The sequence below is a fragment of the Pseudophryne corroboree genome, chromosome 5, assembly GCF_028390025.1.
Source record: "Pseudophryne corroboree isolate aPseCor3 chromosome 5, aPseCor3.hap2, whole genome shotgun sequence".
In the NCBI taxonomy this organism is placed as follows: Eukaryota; Metazoa; Chordata; class Amphibia; order Anura; family Myobatrachidae; genus Pseudophryne; species Pseudophryne corroboree.
Window position 1 is genome coordinate 653,727,135 of NC_086448.1, and position 14,625 is coordinate 653,741,759.

The 14,625-nt window shown below is 45.7% G+C and overlaps 1 protein-coding gene across 1 annotated transcript in view; it reads left to right on the forward strand.

Annotated features, from left to right (window-relative positions):
* The first annotated feature begins 10,356 nt into the window (after positions 1-10,356).
* Positions 10,357-14,625, forward strand: part of MAPRE2 (microtubule associated protein RP/EB family member 2) — a 495,635-nt gene continuing 491,366 nt past the window's right edge. The window contains exon 1 of the mRNA XM_063923682.1: positions 10,357-10,380. The gene's annotated coding sequence lies outside the window, so the exon portion shown is untranslated. The remainder of the gene's footprint in view (positions 10,381-14,625) is intronic.

Here is a 14,625-nt window from a genome sequence, read left to right on the forward strand (position 1 = left end):
CAGTACACACTACATTCCAATGACGCCACACAGTACTGCAACTTTATTCACATTTGATCATGCAATAGTGTCCATAATTCATATTACATCCCACAGTAGTATCACTTTACCTTATAAACGTTACTCCTCACAGTAGAGCCCCTTATTCACATTATATCACACTGAATTTCTCCTTATTCACATTACACCACACACTATTGCTCTTTATTCACATTAGATTAGTAGTGCCCTTTCTATACGCAATGCCACATAGTAGAGCACCTTATACACATAATGCCACACAGTAATGCCCCTTACACCTATGAGACACATTATTAATGTCCTTATAAACCTGATGCGCCTTACACATTATGACAACCTTTATTAATGCCCTTTTACACATAATGTTCGTTACACATATGCTGCACATTATTAATGCCTTATAAACATAATGACACACATAGTGCCCCCTACACATTTGCTGCACATTATTAGTGCCCCTATACACATAATGACACACATACAGTAGTACCCTGTTACACATATGCCGCACATTAATGCCCTTATACACATAATAACACACATAGTGCCCCTTACACATGTTGCACATTATTAATGCATTTTTACATGACACACATAATGCTCCTTACACATATTCTGAACACTACTGCACAACCAACCCACTCACATGCACACAGCACTCACACAGCCACTAACACTGTGACCTCTGCCTCTGCTTGGAAACAGATGTGTCCTCATAAATCTTGCCTCAATGCTAACGTCGGGCACATATTTTTTTTTATGAAAATGCATCTTATTTGCATGCTATGTGGCTAGGATGCACAAGCAGCTTCTGCTGATTAAAATGATATGCAGCATGCCTATATACTGTGTGAGACTGTAGCTGTATCTGCATATGAAATGCTACACACAGAATATAGGCATGCTGCATATCATTTTAATCAGCAGAAGCTGCTGATGCCCCTAGGCATATCAAATGCCCTAGGCAATTGCCTAGTTTGCCTATGCCTATGGCCAGCTCTGACTACACACATACACTACACACAGTACACACTACATAGACATACAGTACACACAAACACACATACAGTACACACCATCACATGTACATACATACACACCACTACATGCACACAAACACTACACACACAGTACACAAAGCAATCGATGCTACTTATCCAGAAGCCATTGTACAACTTACAATTACCAGGCTTCATGCAGCAGCAGCAGCTCCTCGGCTCGTGTAGTCTGAGGGGGCGGAGCTTGTGACTGACAGGATCAGTCAGGACCCCGGAGAAGAAGAGACTGGGGGAGAGATGCGGCTACCACACTACCTGCACCGTTCTGTGACTCTTGGTGAGAGTGCTGGCATCGGGGCATGGGAGAGAGGACAGTCGCTGACAGTCTGTGACAGGAAAAAGTTATTTTCCTGCCATGGCTGTCAGTCTCCTGTGGGCCTGTTTGCAATGGGGGGCCTGGAGCTGCAGCTCCATCCGCCCCATTGTTAATCCGGCCCTGTATCTAATGTGTGTTGTAACATGAAAAAGGGGCACTACTATGTGGTGTAATATGAGTAAGGGGCACTACTGTGTGGCATAATTCGAATTGGGGCGGTACTATGTGTGGCCACGCCCCTGCCCCTGAATGACTGGAAGGGTTGTGGGGGTTGGATTGTTTGAGGAAGGGGACCCCAAATTGGTGTCTTGCTTAGGACCCCACATGGTCTAAATCCGCCTCTGATGGTCATACAGTGTTATCCGATGGTGCATCTTGAGACACACCAGCAGATCATGGAGGCAGTCAGGAGACATCTATTTTCACCAGACGCCTCCAGCTGCATTAGCATATGAGCAGTACTTCCTTGCGACTAGGCAATATTGTACAACTCTGAATCAGGCCCAATGTGATGGAGAGAGGCAGTGGGTAACACCAGGGAGAGGGTGACAGAGAGAGGCAGCGGGTAACTCCAGGAAGAGGGTGACAGAGAGAGGCAGTGGGTAATATATTACAATTTATTTACCAGGGCCTAGAGCTGCAGTGTGACTCGTCCTTGGGGTTTAGTGACCTCAGATTCCTGGCACCGGCAATGACAGCCTCAGTAGAGAGAAAGCCAAAGTGGAGCAACAGGTGGGAGGAGAGGGGATTGCGGCCCCTCATCTCCCTCTGGCCGGACTCTCACCACACACTCAGACAGCAGATCAGCATCAATCTGGGGGACTGGCAGCACGGGCATCTGTGGCATATGAGTTATTGTGATGTGGGCCCCTATGACAAATACTGTATATAAAAGGGGAGAGCAGAAAAAAAAAGTCTGTCATCTTAACGCACACCCACACTCCCACTCCCCACACGCCTTCCCTAGAACATCACAGACGGCTCCCTCTGGCCAAAAGTCTATGCATAATGACCCAGAGTCTGGGGATAGCAGAGGATAATACTCCCCCAGCACTGATTGCACACCTGTCAACTCCAGCACTGCTCCCCAGGCCCCTGGGACAAATATGTCTCCCGTGTACAACGTTACCAATGCTTTAATCACACCATGTATGCGCATATAACTTTAAGGGATCAATTCAATTATATGCAAGTAAGTGTAGCTATATGTCGCACTTATAGTACCGCCGGATTCGCTGATTTTGATTTGTAATCTAATAGGGCTGCGAATAAAATTCCATGAATCTGGACAATATCTGTCCACGAGGTGGGCCATTTCCACTGCTGTTATGGCCTTTCTGACCCCTCCCATGCGGGGGTGAGTTGATTGAATCGACCCTTAAGTGTTAGGCTACCAGAGACAGGGCGGGATGTACCAAAGCAATAATGCTGTAAAAACCCTGTTTTATGGGTTTTTAACCTCATTTTCATATGTACTAAGCCTTGGCCACCAGGGCTCCGGCGGGGGAAGGTAATGTCAGCTTTAGATGGTGTTACCCCATAGAAGCCTATAGTCCATAGAAGCCTTGGTGTTACCCCATAGGAGCTTATGGGTCACCTCCCCCTGCGATCCCTCCCAGCATGTCCCGCAGCTGCCGCGTCCCGACTCCCTATAGAATGCACAGACGGGCCCTGGGGGCTGATACCAGAAGATCCAGGGACAGAGACTGATCGTGAAGGGCAACTCTGATCGCAAGAGCTGTCTTCAGCAACACTAATCACATATGTTCGTACATATGTTGGGGGAGGAAATGGAGGGTGGTCAGACGAACGCGGGTCTGTTGGGACAGTTGAAACACTGTTTCATGGGCATGCATAAATTAGCCTTTGCGATCTTCCTCGAAGCATGAGAGCTCTCTGTATGTCAGGTGAGCCGCAAAGTGAGAGGTCAGACTAATAAAGAAGCTGCATGACCGCCCCATCTGTGTTGATGTTACTGATGTTTACACTGCTGTACATCATCAGATGTATATGAGAAGGCACCAGACGGCAGCCCTATGCTGGGGTAAGCTTTGGAGACATTAGTATACTAGTCCTTAAACATTGCAGGACTTTATCAAAGGACACTAGGAGGCCAAGACGGGATGGGGAGGGATTCTCCTACAGTATCTAAGCTCCACTGCTAGAAAGTCTAAACTGAGCATATCTTGTCCGGTCATTTGTATGCTTTCCACCTTTATTAATACTGGCCCTGAACAAAACCCTAACTCATGCCTCTCAACATTGTGTCCCTGGACAGAGGGACTTTTCTGCAATCTGGAGGCACGCGTTCCCGAAAAGGGGGCATTGCCTCAGGGAAAATGGGGAGTGGCTTCACGGGAATGTCAAGATCGCGAGCCACGCCCCGATTTCGTTACTATTGGAGCATGGCCCTGTCCCTCTCTCCAAGTGAATAGATGCCTTGCGCATGCGCACAGCATCTATTCACCACTGGCAGTAGGAGAGAGAGGGTCTCCCAATTACCCCCCTCCGACATAGGCACCAATACCATGGGTGCTCCCGGGCCCAAGCACCCACGGACATCAATGAGCACCCACAGGAGCAGCCACCCAGTAATGCTAGCGCTTTGGATTGAGACGCGCTGGGGGCTGCAGAAGGGCTTCCATACATTGAAGTGTAAAAAGACCCACCAAAAATGGCCACCGCCAAGGAGGAGACAGACGTTAGAGGTCACATTTGACTTCTAGCGTCTGTCTCCCCGGCTGCGGGCATTTTAAGGTTTTTTTTACACTGCAATGTACGGAAGCCCTTTCGCAGCACCCAGCGCGTCTCAATCCACTGCGGGGGCTTAGCGCACGCAGGGGGCCCAAATGTTTGCACACCTTACCCTGCTATAGCACCGGCATGGGGCATACCGTAAGGACATCACATTTGTAAGTGTGGTTATACTGTATGTTTGTATGTATGTGTATATGTAGGTGTGTCTGTGCTCTATGTGTGTGTGTTCTATGTGTTTGTGTGTATGTAGGTGTGTGTGTGTTCTATGTGTTTGCGTGTTATATGTTTGTCTTTGTGTGTGTTTGTATGTGTCCTATGTCAGGGCCGAAACTAGGATTTTCGTCACCCGGGGCAAGGCACTAATTTGGCGCCCCCCCTCCCCAAAAGGAAAAAAAACAACAAAACAAACAGGCAGACTAAAATGATCAGATTATAAAAAATATTGAAAAAAGGGGATACTATTGAACAATGGGGGTCATTCCGAGTTGATCGCTAGCTGAAAATGTTCGCTGCGCAGCAATGAGGCAAAAAAATGGCATTTCTGCGCATGCGTATGCGGCGCAATGCGCACGCGTGACGTACTTTCACAACGGCCGATGTGTTTTTACACAAGGTCTAGCGAAGCTTTTCAGTCGCACTGCTGGCCGTAGAGTGATTGACAGGAAGTGGGCGTTTCTGGGTGGCAACTGACCGTTTTCAGGGAGTGTTCGAAAAAATGCAGTCGTGCCAGGAAAAATGCAGGCGTGGCTGGGAGAACGCAGGGCATGTTCGTGACGTCAAACCCGGAACTGAACAGTCTGAAGTGATCGCAAGCTAGGAGTAGGTTTAGAGCTACTCAGAAACTGCACAATTTTGTTGTAGTCGCTCTGCGATCCTTTCGTTCGCACTTCTGTTAAGCTAAGATACACTCCCAGAGGGCGGCGGCTTAGCATTTGCATGGCTGCTAAAAACTGCTAGCGAGCAATCAACTCGGAATGACCCCCAATATTCCCCTATGTGCTTCAAATGCCCTATTCGTCACATGCCCCACCAGCATGTTCAGCTACATGCTCCTCTGTGTGTCCCCATACATTGCCTCTGGGAGGCAAAGCGGAGGTTGATACTGATAACTGAGAGCACAGTGCGCTTCTATAGCTTGTACAGTGCACCACACGCTAGTCGCAGCACTGCATGGCAAAGAAGAGAGTTTAAGACAGTAGCTGGCACAAGAGAGATCACAGGTACTGGAGCACACCCGCACAGCATCGGAGCCAGCTGAGGGCAGACAGGTGGGTCAGAGATATTGCCGGGGGAGCCGTCTGCTGTCTCACTGGAGCAGCACAGCACTGCCGGTAAAAAAATAATAATATATATATACACTGCTCAAAAAAATAAAGGGAACACTAAAATAACACATCCTAGATCTGAATTAAGGAAATATTCTTATTAAATACTTTGTTCTTTACATAGTTGAATGTGCTGACAACAAAATCACACAAAAATTATCAATGAAAATCAAATTTATTAACCCATGGAGGTCTGGATTTGGAGTCACCCTAAAAAAAAAGTGGAAAAACACACTACAGGCTGATCCAACTTTGATGTAATGTCCTTAAAACAAGTTAAAAGGAGGCTCAGTAGTGTCTGTGGCCTCCTCGGGCCTGTATGACCTCCCTACAACGCCTGGGCATGCTCCTGATGAGGTGGCGGATAGTCTCCTGTGGGATCTCCTCCCAGACCTGGACTAAAGCATCCGCCAATTCCTGGACAGTCTGTGGTGGAACGTGGCATTGGTGGATAGAGCGAGACATGATGTCCCAGATGTGCTCAATTGGATTCAGTTCTGGGGAACGGGCGAGCCAGTCCATAGCATCAATGCCTTCGTCTTGCAGGAACTGCTGACACATTCCAGCCACATGAGGTCTAGCATTGTCATTGTCTTGCATTAGGAGGAACCCAGGGCCAACCGCACCAGCATATGGTCTCACAAGGGGTCTGAGGATCTCATCTCGGTACCTAATGGCAGTCAGGCTACCTCTGGCGAGCACATGGAGGGCTGTGCGGCCCCCCAAAGAAATGCCACCCCACACCATTACTGACCCACTGCCAAACCGGTCATGCTGGAGGATGTTGCAGGCAGCAGAACGTTCTCCTTGGCGTCTCCAGACTCTGTCACGTCTGTCACATGTGCTCAGTGAGAACCCGCTTTCATCTGTGAAGAGCACAGGGCGCCAGTGGCGAATTTGCCAATCTTTGTGTTCTCTGGCAAATGCCAAACGTCCTGCACGGTGTTGGGCTGTAAGCACAACCCCCACCTGTGGGCGTCGGGCCCTCATACCACCCTCATAGAGTCTGTTTCTGATCGTTTGAGTAGACACATGCACATTTGTGGCTAGCTGGAGGTCATTTTGCAGGGCTCTGGCAGTGCTCCTCCTGTTCCTCCTTGCACAAAGGCGGAGGTAGCGGTCCTGCTGCTGGGTTGTTGCTCTCCTACAGCCTCCTCCACGTCTCCTGATGTACTGGCCTGTCTCCTGGTAGCGCCTCCATGCTCTGGACACTACGCTGACAGACACAACAAACCTTCTTGCCACAGCTCGCATTGATGTGCCATCCTGGATGAGCTGTACTACCTGAGCCACTTGTGTGGGTTGTAGGGAGGTCATACAGGCACGTGGAGGCCACACACACTACTGAGCCTCATTTTGACTTGTTTTAAGGACATTACATCAAAGTTGGATCAGCCTGTAGTGTGTTTTTCCACTTTAATTTTGAGGGTGACTCCAAATCCAGACCTCCATGGGTTAATAAATTTGATTTCCATTGATAATTTTTGTGTGATTTTGTTGTCAGCACATTCAACTATGTAAAGAACAAAGTATTTAATAAGAATATTTCATTCATTCAGATCTAGGATGTGTTATTTAAGTGTTCCCTTTATTTTTTTGAGCAGTGTATATATAAAAACCTGCTCCTCTGAAACTCCTTGGCGCCCCCTCAAATCCTGCACCTGGTGCACATGCCCCCTTAGCCCCCCTAGTTACGGCCCTGCCTATGTGTGTGTACATCTGTGTGAGTTTGAGTGTGTACATGTATGTGTTCTATGTAACGTGTATGAAACTCACCCACCACCCCTCCCCTACAAAAACTGCATTTACTCCTAACAATCATGCACGGAAACCTCCCCCAGGAAAATCCTGTGTTTGACCCTGGGCTAGCAGCATAGTAGCAGCACAGTATACTAAGTGATGCCCGCACGCACCCACCCTCCCATTCTTTGCTGGCAATGTGCAGGAGACCCCTGGAAACACGCATTAAGCAACGCACATGAAACCCGTGGCAACGCGTATGAAACCCCTGGCAACACGCATGAAATCCCTGGCAATGTGCTGGAGATCCCTGGCAACGCGCAGGAGCCCCCAGCGAGCATGGAACCCAGAGCATGAAATCCCTGACAACAGGCAGGTAATTTAAAAGTAATTAGAAGCCTTACTGTGTGGCATCATTTGTAAGGGGCATTATTGTGTGTGGGGCATAAAATGGTGTCAGGGCCATAACCGTGTGTGGCATAATATGAAATTGACGTTACAGTGTGTGGCATATTGCGTAATGGGCATTACGGTGTGTGGCATAATGTGTAAAAGGCATTACTGTGTGTTGCATAATGTGTAATGGGCATTACTGTGTGTTGCATAATGGGCATTACTGTGTGTTGCATAATGTGTAATGGGCATTATTGTGTGTTGCATAATGTGTAATAGGCAATAGTCACTGCCGCAGCCGCTCGTTCATTCCCGCTCCTGCCAAGCACACACCAGCTAAATCATAAATCATCACATATGCCCCCCATAACAGGACACTACGACCCTGTGGGACAGCGGGACAGTCCAAGAAAAATGGAACTGTCCCCCGAAAATCAGGGCAGTTGGGAGGTATGCATAACTACAGTATATCTACAGCAATAACAGTAGCAAAACCTGATAATTCTAAATCTGTGGCAACACGATAAACATAAACTATGTCCCTCATGCTTGCTGCGTGACATCCTTGACTCAGAACTGTCCTTTAGTCCACACTTCCAGTCTGTATTCAAATCCTAATCCATACATCTAAGGCATTTTTTTCAAAATACACACATATTATACACAAGTTAATATATGTACTCCTAATCTCCCATATTGATTACTGAATGCAGTGACTAGATGATTAATTTTCCTGGCAAAACATTCACCTTCTGCTGCTATGCTCTGCCAGTGACTACATCGGTTGGCTGTATTCTAAAGAACAAATATAGGGGTCTATTCATGAAGCGGTGAAAAGAGTTGAGAAGTGTGCCAGTGGAGAAGTTGCCCATGGCAACCAATCAGCTTCTCTGTATAATTTTATAGTATGCAAATTATAAATGTTACTTCAATGATGATTGGTTGCCATGGGCAACTTCTCCACTGGCTCACTTCTCCACACTTTTCACTGCTTCATGGATAGACCCCATAATATGCAGACAGGACCCTCTTACCACTTTATTTATGTTTAATACCCTTTTTTTATTTTAAACCTGTTCACCAAAGTTTTTTCTTTTTTTTTTTTTTAACAGAACAGTTTGGGAGGGACATGGTGCTAGAGGGGATATAGCCAAACGCAGAGGTGTGGGGCCGCCGCACATTACAATTTGCTCTAAAAATACTAGGCAAAATAGCGGCACGCACTGAGGAAGGCGCCATTTCTCCCTCTCCAGGACAGGCCACTACCATTCCCCCAAGATAAGTCCAGGGAAAATATTACCCACCCCAAGCCCCATCATTCCTGGTGATTCAGGGTTACCCAAGAAAGAAGAAGGGATACGTGGGGACCGGAGGTGGACACACTACCATCCAACAGCATATACTTGTAAAACAATCCAGTTTAATTACTGTCTTTGAGGCTGATTCTGAGTTGCCCGCTGATGCAGCCCGCAGCACAGTTTGCCAATGGAAGCAAACTGCGCATGAGCATCGGGTGCATTGCGGCTGCGCAGGCACACATTGCGGTCGCATTCCCCAATGGATGCGACCACTGTGATTGACAGCAGCGGGCGTTCGCAGAGCAGTGACGTGGCATTGGGGAACGGGACCATTTTCGGGGTGGCTATGTGACATCACACGCAGCCGCTCCAATATAAAAAAAATGGCGGCAGACCACCAACCTTAGTTCCATTGCATCGGTAGACGGCCTCACACATGCTGGACGGCCTTGCCCTGTGCTGGGTGGGCCCCAGCATGTGAGGAGATGGACGCAGATCTGGCTGCATATGCAGCGATCTGCGTCTATCTCTGAATGCGCTCCTTTGTCCAATATTGTAAAGTGATAAGTAGTATGCTAGTTCTATAATACAAAAATGTGCTTCTATTACAATTAATGACAGCTACTTATGTAATGTTACAAAAGACTTGGGGGAAAAAATGTTGATCATTTTTTTTACTTGTTCTTTTATTTAAAATACTGCAGAGAGCACCAAAGGGGTTAAAAATGTCATTGATTTAACACAATTCAAATAGAGAACTTGCTGAACAATTGACCTATATCTAGAGGCTGCTGGTCACATTGAGAGTACATTCAAAGAGATCTACGCATGGATAATTTAGCTGGAACTACAGTTTCAATGGAATCATTGATTGAAACATAAAAAACCCCAGTTATATTAAACTTACAATAAAATATCTGAAGATACGGCAGTGGCATTTGCTGAGCAGAGTGCCCTAAATGCAGGGCAATAAATATCTTGCCCAGCTCTCAGGAAATGTGACAATGTATTAAATCAGAGCAGAGGCAGCCTAAAAATAGCTCTCTCTGTCAGACTGCAATGTCTGATGTAGGAATAGAGAAATGCTACAAATTAGCACTGAGTATAGGGGAGTGTAGTCTTCAATTCTGAGGGTCATCTTAGGCTGTTGGCGCATGTATAGGCTGTTGGAAGTCACTCACCTATTGCTGGATATTAACATGACCTACTTTAAATGGCATGGGGCATACAGGCTGACTCATCTTTACAGCTAATTTAGTGTTTGCTATTTAAAACCCCTCATACCTCAATGTGTTCCTCCATACTGTAACTGATGGCTCAGTATATGTAATCATTCTCTCTCTATACAGGAGGACATTTCATCCTGGCAACAAAATGCAATCCAGCAAACAACCCGTGCTGTGGAGGATGTGCCCACATATGACCTGATAAGTCTGCACCCTACGTAGTAACATTATGGCGTTATGTTAGAGGTGAGCTGAGCTTCATCACACTGTGTGTTCTTTATTAACATGTGTTCCATCTCCCACATATAAATGTATAGTATAGTGGTCAGAGTGTAAATTTAGAAGTGAACTGAATGGTGGAGCCAGAAGCTTTACAAAATGTCACAATTTGAATAAAAAATGTTTTAACATTACATAGTAAAATACAGAGACCAGGTGCCTTCACCTCTAGCATGTCCCTCTACACAGAAGGGGATTAAGACCCCATGAGGGCCTAGGCAGTAATTTGGTTTGGGGTCCCTCCACTTCTGTCCAAACCTGCAAATTCTGATAGTGTAAATTGAATGCCTTTTACTTCAATATAGTATTGTGGCATGAACTATATATTAACGACTCACAGAAACTTTACCAGTTACTCTAAGTGCTTAATATATTTTATGCCACAATACTTCACAGTCATATTATTATTATTGGGATTTTCCCCGTGGAATATCAACATTCAAATCAAATCATGATAAAGTAGAGCACTCATATACAATTATACGCACATTGTATACAATACTACTGTGCAGGGCCATAACTAGGTGTGCGCGGAGTGTGCTCCGCATATATCGCTGCGGGTAGGGGGCGCTATTGGCAGCACTAGTCAATTATGAATTATCTAATTACTTTCACTTGCAGCTTCCCCCCCTTTTTGAAGCCCAGCATCCCCTGAACGCTCCTGTCTCCTAGCCCCACACCTTTTGTTACTAATACCTATACAGCATTCACAGACTTGACTTGATAGCTCTATTGTTCAGTAGCAATGTCCTTTATTACGGGATCAAGTGGCTCGGTGGGTGGGGTGTTTGTCTGGGATGCAGCAGGTTGTGAGTTTGAGTCATGGGTGTGGCAGTATATTGAAATGTGTTATTTAATAAGGGGTATTGTGGCTGAATGGTGGCAAGCTCAAATAGGTTGAACTCGATGGACGAATTGTCTTTTTTCAGCCTCTAACACTATGTAACTATGTATATATATGGGGGGGGGGGGATGGGTATCATAGTAAGGGCTTTTTCTGGGATTAATTTTGTTGTGACTCTTCCCCATGAGGGGAGGGGGGGGGTAGACGGGGGACCCCAATTCTCAATTCTCTTTCTGGCACCAAAACGTATAGTTACAGTTCTGCTACTGTGGGTGGTTATTATAATGTAGGTAATATTGCTGTAGGTTAGATACTCCCCAGTAGTATATGCATGGCTTTGCTCATAGTACAGTATTTTCCATTGTTTTTTTCCTGGAAGGGTTGTGGCCATGACTAACAGGTTTGGTCCTATGTCTGTATACAGTATTAATACTGGATTATGATGATGTACAGTTGTCAGTCACATTAGGGGTGTAGTGTCCAGTGTGTACCCAGCATAAGACTTTCATTCCAACCAACCAGATCTGGCAGATAATTGTGTAGTCTATGCTGTCTTATTGTGGGTACACACTCATACCTCCCAACATGACCCTCTCCAGGAGGGACACATTGCTCTGCTTCTGGACTTTTTTCTTAATGTATGATTGCCGACACCTCTGTTGAACAAGTTAATGGATAAGAAAGGTGTTTCACCACAGGTGATGGCAATCATACATTAAGAGGGAAGTCCAGGAGCAGAACATTCTGTCCCTCCTGGAGAGGGTCATGTTGGGAGGTATGCACACTGGCCGATATATCAGTCATTCTATTGAATGGCCGATATATCGCTGGCCCGTCGGCCAGTGTGTACCAACGATATGTCTGTGAACGCCGGCGGTGATAGATGGCTGAACTGGTTGGGTGCATGTAAATGCCCGCCCAGTTTGTCACGTCAGTCACAACGGATCGGGCAGTGTGTATGCACAACACAATGCCCGACCCGGCTATAAATATATCTGCAGATCAATTGATCTGCAGATATATCCCGCAGTGTGTACCCACCATCAGATAGCGTGGCTCTCCTAAGACACTGAGGGTCCTCCAGCTGCGAGCGAGTTTGCAGTGGCTGACTTTGGCACGCCCAGAAAACAGCCCCCATTGCCTCCCCCAAATGTTTACTACATGTTACTCACTTTGCAGTTTGCATAGTTTGTAATAGTGTCCCAATGGCACCCTAGACCATCCTGACCCTTACTCATGTACCCCCAGAGGCAGAACTCTGGGAGGCAACATAGTCATCTGCCGCCGGGCTCCTGTTCTGAAGGGGGGCACCTCTCCTCCCATTCTGTGACACCATTGAATTAAGTTAATTGACAGCTGTCACTGTCTTTTCAGTGTCCGACTTCCTCACTGGTCCCTGCACCTTACAAATCACACCCTCTTTATTATACTGAATATACACATTTTACAAGTGTCACACCCAGGATTAGAAACCATAACCTGTTACACTGGAAGCAGACACCTTACTGATGAAACTGTTTGCTCCTGTATAGGAAATATGAGAATTTTAACTACTGTATATGAAGATACTTCTCTGACAATTACACGTAACTTCATATAGTTAAAATTCTCATGCTTCCTCTACAGGAGCAAATAACTCCATCAGTAAAGTGTCTGCTGTCAGTGTAACAGGTCATGGGATCTAATCCTGGGTATGACTGCTAAGAAATGTGTGATTCAAAATAAAAGACAGTTAAATGTATAAATATAGTATATACATTTTTTTTCAGAACACTCCATACTCTTGCCTCCGGGCAACTGGGTTGAACTTACGCCACTGTGTACCCCATCAATGACGACCCTGATAACTCCAGTTTAGCATACAATAATTTTGAGCCTGGTCTACATTAAATGGACATGGAGTGGATTTTCCTCTCTGGAAGCCAAAAAACATCTATATACAGTAGGCTCAAGATTAATGGTTAGAAATCACCCATACATTTACACCAAAATGTTGTAGATTGGTCTGTGTGTGCGAAACAAGATGCCAGAGCACTGCTGAATGTTTTTTTTAATTCAACAATTTTTATTAGATTTTTTATAGAAATACAAGAACAGGGAAGACCTTCATGATACAGACATACCAAAAATCGGAGAAAAACCGGTATAGTTACAATAATCCATCGTAAGGTGCTTTTAAGCCACATCAGTGAAACCACAGATACATAGTCGGTACTTGTAGGCTTGAGTAAGAGGTAAAGGATAAACAATCTTCACCTACATGAGGTCTAGGAAATGATGAAGACATTACCGACGTGCGTCTTAGCATAAGAAATCACCATATACCTAAGGCTAAGCATACAATTCTACCTGAGGATTCACAGGACATCAGTATAGCCGAGAGGTCAGTAAAGAAGACAGACAGGAGGAGGGGGGGGGGGAACAAATGGGGGAAACAATACAAGTATAATCATATCATGAATGAGTAGCGGCCAAAGAAGTCCTAAGTAAAAATATTAAAGAAGTAATTCTGGCATGGTTAGCCATTCTAACCAAAGAGAAGGTTCAGTACCCATATGGCATCAGACTAAACATACAGCATTGGTTATTAAAATTAATATAATTGCATTTCCTAAGAAAACAGCAGGGGGTCCCAAAGGAACAGTACATGGGCCTAGGTTGTCAAGAGGCCCTATCGATTTGTCTATATAGATACCACGTTGTGGTCTCAAAAAGTTTATAGATGAACGACTGTACATCCGGGTCTAGAGTATCAATATACCTCTCCCACTTCTTGGCAAACCGCCTGACCCCCAATTCAATATCAGGAAGAGTAGCACGCCTCTCAAAATAAATAATCCGGAGGGTCATGTGTTTCACAGCCATCAAAGAAGGGGTAGACGGTTTGATCCAATTATTAAGAATTTGTTTCTTGGCAATTGTCAGGATAACAGAGAGTACCGGAACAATGTCTCTATCTTCAGGCCCAAGAGACCACTCCCTAAAATCAAGTAGCAAACAAGCCCTCGGGCGTTTTATTAACCGTAAATTAAATACTGTGTTGAGATAAGCGACCACCTTGTACCAAAACTTAAATATTTTCCGGCAAGACCACATATTGTGGTACAAGGTGGCACTCTGCGCAGTACATTTGATGCAACAGCCAGTGTCGTCTGGGACCATGTGTGCCCTCTGATTAGGCGCTATATATGCCCTTTGGAGCGTCTTCAAGTGAACCTCTTGCAAAGAGGCAGAGTGTAAGAACCTAAAAGTGGGTAAAATGTTATCTAACAATTCAGCGCACGATCCCATATTGGGGATATCTCTGGCCCATGAAGACAACGCGGAATCCCAGAGCCGGTCTCTATATGAGACCCTAAAGGTGTTTC